This window comes from Populus euphratica, unplaced genomic scaffold (genome assembly GCF_000495115.2).
Source record: "Populus euphratica unplaced genomic scaffold, PopEup_1.0 scaffold195.1, whole genome shotgun sequence".
Classification (NCBI taxonomy): domain Eukaryota; kingdom Viridiplantae; phylum Streptophyta; class Magnoliopsida; order Malpighiales; family Salicaceae; genus Populus; species Populus euphratica.
In genome coordinates this window covers 252,532-260,357 of record NW_011500076.1, presented here as the reverse complement: position 1 = coordinate 260,357, position 7,826 = coordinate 252,532, and the positions used below count along the sequence as shown (strand labels likewise).

At 29.3% G+C, this 7,826-nt stretch overlaps 1 long non-coding RNA gene across 1 annotated transcript; it reads right to left on the bottom strand.

Moving 5' to 3' along the window:
• Positions 1–4,219: 4,219 nt before the first annotated feature.
• LOC105108649 (uncharacterized) lies at positions 4,220–5,054 on the bottom strand. Its single transcript, XR_839093.1, has 4 exons — positions 5,040–5,054; positions 4,794–4,988; positions 4,521–4,698; positions 4,220–4,427 (listed from the first exon to the last, which is right to left on the bottom strand). It is a non-coding gene; the product is annotated as an uncharacterized LOC105108649 (long non-coding RNA).
• Positions 5,055–7,826: the final 2,772 nt, after the last annotated feature.

The window sequence follows — 7,826 nt, the reverse complement described above, 5'->3', positions numbered from 1 at the left end:
GTCTTAAGGGTTTGAGAAAAAAAAATAATATCGTTATAAACAACAAGGTTTTAAACAAAATTGAACATCTTGTATATTCCTTCTCATAAAACCATATATTTTAATAGAAGTTTATGATTTAAACTATCTTTTTTTCTAACAAGAATTTTAAATATTAATTTAATAAAAATCTTTTTAAACTAGGACTTTTACTTGATTCTAAATATATCAAAAGGGAATCTTTCTCCTATTTAAACATTATCAACATCTTTTTCTATAAATATACTTCAAATATTCTTGATGAATTTAAAAAATATTTTTTCCCCTTTTGATATATAGGAAAATACACGTAGACCAAAGGTTATTGTTCCATTTTCTACTTCTATACATATATGATTTCCGAGAACAATAATTAAGGTTGTAGTTTTTTTTTGAAAAGTAATTTTTAGAAAATTACTTTTCAAACTTTCCTGTATTTGTTTATTATTAGAAAAATTAATCAACAGAAAACACTTTTTGATTAATAAAAAATACTTTTCAGTGAACAAAAAATTTGGCTTGATTTCTAGAAAAATGTTTTCCTTTTACTTTGGATGGAAAACATTTTTTGGAAGTTGTGAAAAAATTAAAAATGTCATATTATTTGCTGATTATATCAAATTTAGTTCTCAAACTTTTGATTACTACATATATTTTATTTTGAATATTGTTTTTAATTTCATCTCTTAGAATTTAATTTTTATATTAATTTTGGTCTTCATTTTTATAATTGTTATTTGCTTTTTCCTTATCATTTTTTAATTGAAATTTTTTATCTATCAAATTTTATCCTCATTCTTTTGATTGTTACTTATTTTATTTGAAATAATTTATGAAATATTAATTATTATTATTATTTTAATTTCTTCATCTTTCAATGTTTTTTATTTTTTAGATTTGATCTCTATTATTTTTATTATTATTTATTTTATTTGAGATAATTTATGAAATTATATATTTTTTTTTAATTTCATTCTCATTCAATCTTTTAATTTGTAAGATTTATTTCTTATTATTTTAATAAACTTGAAAAAAATAAAACATTAGTAAGTTATTTTCTAACTTATTTTTCATGAGATAACCAAAATTGAAAAATATTTTTCAACTTATTTTTTATTATATTACCAAACATTGAAAGATAATTTTTTTTTTCTGAAATTTGTTTTTAAAATAAAGCTATTTTCTAACGAATAAATAAGATTTAAGATGAAGTCAATTTAATGTACAACCAAAAGGCTCAATTTTTATCTTTATTAATCCAATTTTTAGGCTATCATATTTCATCACGTCTTTTGACCCTTGTTTACTAGAATTACTGGACAGATGCTTAAAAACATGAGGCACAAACACGAGTACAGAGGAAATACCTCAAAAGGGTTGAACTTCTTACCTCAAGAAGTCAGAAACTCGATATTAGGTATTGAAATGGGCATGTCTCTTTGTGTTATTCAAGTTATAACTCCTAGATAAATACAAATATACAATAAAGATAAACACAGAAACAAGACATGAGAAAGAAGAAAAAAATCGAATGTGATTTTCAAGGAAATACAAAACTGGTAGGGCTCTTAATATAACTAATATCACAAAATTTCATAAGTTGAAAATCATTAGAAGGAAAATAAAGTAACCCAAAATCAATTATAACTTTTTAAGGCAAGTAAGAATTGTTTTAATGGTGGTAAGCTTGTGCTAGTCTACTTTAATATGTCAAAAATGTATTTGAATAGACTGAAAAGTGTATTTGAATAGATTGAAGTATAAATTTTACTCCTTCAAATTTAGATTTTAAGGTCTATTTGAGTAAACTAGTAAGCCTTGTGAATTTTTCTATAAGACCTTTCAACTCTTTTTGGTGTTAAGCTTTTAATTGAGTTTTTTCTTCATTATCTAATTATTTTTTTTGTAGATGAATGCTTATAAGTGCATTTTAGTAGGAACCTATATTTTAACTCCCTAAATGAAAATTATGCAACCATGCACAAGTGATGATCTTATCAACAAGGAAAATGCACATTCATTGTGGACTCGCCTGTCACGGGGTGACAATGGTTGTTATTCATGGATTTTGAAAACCTGATATTGTTATCCTTTCTTGCTTAAGTTTGAGCTTTTGATAAACTTTTCGGCATTTAATTCAAGTTAGTTTCCTCTTGTCAACTATAACAAACTTAATGGTTACTATCTAGTGATGATCATTTGCCACCTAATGGTCTTAAGATTCAAGATTTCACATGTTGGGCTTGCCATATCAAGATTACACAGGATACAACCTAGCAGGTCAATTCAACTTGTTAAGTGCATCATGGGGATAGGTTACTATTTAGTCTCAAAGGGTCTTTTGCATGTTCAATGATCGTTTTGGAAGGCCGATATGAGGTTTACAAGTAGTGTGAAAATAGAGAACATGAGAAATATCAGATCGTCATATCAACCATTATCGAGTAAATAATCAAGTGAGAGTTGGATGGTTTAATAAATCTTGCCAAAGTTAAAGCCATTGGGATATCGTTACTTCCCCAAGGATGCATGCTGAAGCAGTAAAGGGAATTAAATAAATCAAACAAGCACAACCAATGAGATAGCAATAAAAAGACAAAACACAAAGCTTAGTTCTAGAAGTCTTCAATGAAGTCGTCATTCTATGACACTCGGATATCATATCAAGCAATTAAAACTTTTCAATTGAAAAAGAAGTGATATTTGACATCTTATTCCTTGAAGGGAAATGTCTAGTTTAAGGAGTCACCACCTAGTATTATAGTTATTAGGAATCCTAGCTGGTCAACATAGATTTTATAATACAAAACTGGTTACGTGAAATGAAAAATATTATCACCTCTTAAGCTCCTATTTGAGGCAAGTCATATAGCTGATTTCGTCTAAAATTGCTAAGAATTTATTCTTTTTTTTTGTTCTTCCTATAATCTTTCTGACTTTTGCATCAATGAACGTTTACTTATGAATATTTCCAACTTTAGTGTTAATAAATATTACACAAACCCAAAAAATATGATATTTCTGACTCTAAAATTAATGAATAAGTTTATAAAATTCTAAATTTTTAATAAAAAAGAAAAAAAAATTTATATGCCTCTACTTACCCTTTTTATAATTTGCTTTTTGTTTAGATAAGAAAGGAAAAAAAAGATGCATTGCATAACATGTTTGCGTTTAATAGTAATGGTATCTAGAATGAGCATATAACAAGGAAAAAAAATAATACACAAAGAAAAAAATAAAATAAAATGTAAGAGGCCGAAAAATAAATCAACAAAGATCTCAATTTTGTTTTGGAATTTCTGACATAAAAAGGGACTCATTTTGCTAAATATCAAAATAAAATAAAAATAAAATACATGAAATGTACAAGGTATGTTTTGCCAAACACACCCTTAACCAAAAATTATTCAGACTGATTGAGCCTGAAGTCCATACTTGGCTCGCACTTTCTTTTTTCTTAGTAGGCTGAATTTAGCCCAGTCGAATAGGAATATGAAATATCCGTAAGTCTTAATTTTTCTTTCCTCATTTTATTTTTTATTTTTATAAAAAAAAATCACACATTTATTTCACAAAAAAAAAAAAACATTAGCACCCATGTATATATATTATTATGAAGGGAATTTACGCGCGCATGGAGCCTTGAAATGTCCAATTACCATGCTTTTATTTTATTTTATTTTTTTTCCCTTCAGGAGGGGGTGCCATTTTGGTGTGTTCAACACCATTTGTGGTAGGGTAAACGAAAAGAGATGTAGCAACATATATGGGGACTAGCTAGATGGTATTTACTGGCTAACATCTCATTCATCTTCATATCTGATTCTAAAATAAATTGAATAAAAATTCGGATAACATTATAAACCCTGTACGATGGATCAGATGAAATTTCTACGCCTACACTAACACTACTTGAGCTGATTATTCTACATGCATTATGGCTGACTTGTTGTCTTAACGAGTTGACTTGCTTTTCTCCTGCGTGTCCTGTCAAAATCCCACTACAACGTCTTTGCTAAAAACTAAGCATGTTGTTCATCTTGATCTTGTTGTAAATTCAATCTTAACAAACAAAATTGTTTTTGTCCTAGATGTTCTATTATAAATCCATCGCCGAACAAAAGATCAAGAAAAGCATCACAAGAAAGAAAAGAATCCTAAACGGTAAATTAAATGCTCACAACCTCACAAAATATTATTTTAGTAAACGGTGTTTCATGATCTTAGTGTTTGCTATTTATTATCAAATCTTCATAGTAACATATATATTAAAAATAACGTGTCCTCATCTCTTATTCTATCTCATATCCATTATTTCAATTGTCTTGGTCTCTTACCCCATAAAAAATCCCGCGCAGCTTGCAATAATAGAGACCAAGCAGCAGCAGCCACGTAATACAGCACAACTGTCACATAGAAAAAAGATAAATAAAAATGTATACAGTAAATGATTGTTTAAATAAAGATAGGAAAAAGAAAATTAAATGTTCAATTATCACCAATTTCCGCTATTAGGTTTCTCTTGAGGAGGTGCGGCACAATGATGGGCTTGACAGTTATGTTGTGGCTGCTGTGGACAAGGCGTTTGTGGTGGATAACAAGGTGGCTGCTGTGAACAAGGCGGTTGTGGAGGATAAAAAGGTGGCTGCTGTGAACAAGTTGGCGGTGGATATCCTGCTGAAAATCATCAATATAGTAACCCATCAATTGATTAACATGCTAAATCACATTAAGGAAAAAAACTTCACAAGATGAACACAAAATTCAATTACCTGCAGGAGCTGGATAATGATTGTGGCAGCAACTCATTGTTGAGATCACCTTTGAAAAACTTGTTTGGTATATGGAAAAACCAAACGAATAAAATGAAATTAAGTTTATTACAGTGTAGGTTTTATAGACTTGGCTAGTTGTTCTTTAGGTGCTTGGTTTTTGCATTATAGAGACGAAGCAGCCTGGCATGCATTGTGGTTTAAACTAAAACATGTTTTGACAAATTTGACAGTTTCTTACTGAATCTAGAGGACCTTTCATGATGTGACAATTGGCATTCCTTTGAATAATTTTATCCGTGTTCAAAACTAGAGGACCTATCTGCCTTCATTTAAAATTGGAAATTAGGCAGATGGTCCCTGAAAAAATGATGCATAGGAGACTTTTCAATTTTAATAAGTTTTGAACATATACCATTATTATAATACAAAATCCAAAAACTTAAAAGACACGGACTTCCTCTATTAACTTTTTTTATTTAAAATTTTCATAAATTTATTATTATTTTGTATTTAATTCGTAATTTATTTAAAGAAAACTAAGACGGGTACTATTCCAACTTGCAATTTTCTTCCCTTCACAACGACAAATATATATATATATATATATATATATATTACAGTGTTAAATGTTTTTTTGAATAATTATTCTTATTTGCTACGTTAAACTCAATTTAAAACTCACCGAATTTAGCCTAAAAAATATATTTATATTAATTATATAGATATATTGACATATTATTTAAATTCTTTTTAATACAATATAATATTAAAATGAATAGGATTCGATCTCGTTCACCTCCATATCTTAAATATAGACCCAATCCAATCCAATAGGATGACACCACACACCACCTTGTACGATGGGTCAGATGAAAGTTCCTGGGCTATGCTGGTACCACTTGAGCTGATTATCCCTACTATTATGGCTGGGTTCTTCCCCTCCGTGTCCTATCAAAATCTACAAGTTTACCTCTGTTTTTTTGTTTTCTTCTTTTTAGGTTTCCTATATTTCCATTGGCCTTGGACTCACTACCAAGCCATAAAAATGACATGCCATTGTTAGTCCTCTCGTCGGAAAAGGATCCCTTTATCTGAGCACATCGATCGGTCCTACCTCAATGTACTAGTCGATATATATGTGGAAAAGTATTGTGTGGTTAAGAACCAGTCCAAATTCTAGAATTGAACGAGCAATTCCATGATTTATTGCACATTTTGTTGAAATAACAAAACAGATTCACCTTAATATATGTATAAGAAAATTGATTACTCTTAACATGAGTAAAATATAAATAAATTATTACAATTTTCTGTTAAGAATTCTGACGGTGATGTAATGATATTTATGAATAGTTTAATTCATTTGTTCAAGGAAGCAGTATGGATTCTGCTTTCGTACTGAAATTTCCAAATTTGGGAAACAGACACAAGGTTCCTCCAAAATTATGGTCAAAATATGTCTTTTCTTTCAATTCAAATTAAATTTAAACCTATAATTCTTCTAAGAATGAGGAAGAGCGACTTAATCTTGGATACGACATGCCAAGCATTGCTATAAGCTTTGTAAATGAAAGTATACTTCACCTTTTAATTTGTAAAACAGAAATAAGAGTAACTTATTAATTATAGTTTAATATTATTGAAAAAACTATGTTTGTATTTTAATATCGATGGTGTAAGTATTTTTTTTTAAGAGTTGAATTTTTAATTGTTGAGAAAAATTGAATATGATGACACTTTAAGAAAGAGTGATATTCAAATGGAGAAAACACTTCAACATCATTTTATTCAATTTCATCGTTTACTTAAAGAAATTTGTGTTCCATGCAGATTTAATACTGGAATTAAAGAATTATGTTTTTGAACATGAATTACACAAGAGATTTCTGCATGTGAATCATGCTTTTTGCTCTTGCCGTTTTCTTTATTTCTTTTTTTATGTTTCCTATTTTCCCAGGGTGCATTGGGATTGATACCAAACAATCAAAATACCACCAACCAGAGTTACCTAGTCATCTCAATAGCAATGAATCTCAGTTTCACAATGTAAGATCTTAGGCTCGACTCTCAGAAATATACAACACGACCGATCAATATAATAATAACCTTATATAATATAATAATAACCTTATAGAATGTAACAATGGAACATGTTGATATTAATATAATTTTTTTATGAAAATTTTCTTTTTCATTTATTAAATTTATAAACTAAAATATTAAGAAAATAAGTTTTTAAATCAAAATTAGAACTATAAAAATTAAAGGGATTACAAAGAAAAAAACAAAATAGATGAACTAAACATAATTTTTTTCTTGTAAGTTTGAGATTGGCCAAGAGATTTCTTTTTATTTTACACTTTTGCCTTAAAAATTTCAGCCTTTCATGCCAATGCCACTTGGTTATTGGTGTCATTTGATCCTTTTATGAACATTGTTAACTGCTGATGTGTATATAAAATCAAGCGGTGAGTTGATGGGGCCATTGACTAATACAAGGCTTGCTTAGTTGCATAGGGGTTCACCTAATGAAAAGGTATAAATTATTTAGAAACCTTCAGTTTTGTTGTTAAACCACCTACTGTTCAGTTAATTCTCATAATTGCAGTCTCAAAAGGATGGTAGATTCGACAACTTGATGTTCACAATGCCTTCCTCAATGGCTCACTTCGTGAGGTTATTTACATGCAACAACCCCTAAGCTTTGTCAATACTGCTTTGCCTACTCATGCTTGTTGCCTTCACAAATCTCTCTATGGTTTAGAATAAGCACCACGGGCCTGGTACATGCAACTAAATGATTTCCTCTTGACTATCGGTTTTCGGGCTTTAAAGGTTGATACCTCCCTATTTATTCTGAATGGAACTTTTAGTATTTGTTACTTGTCTATGTGGATGACATCTTAATTACTGGTAATAACTCTGAATTAAGTCATCGCCTCATTACCTTGCTGAGCTCAGAGTTTAAACTTCGTGACTTGGGTTATGCACGTTACTTTTTAGGGATTGAAGTTGCTCCCACCAGTATGG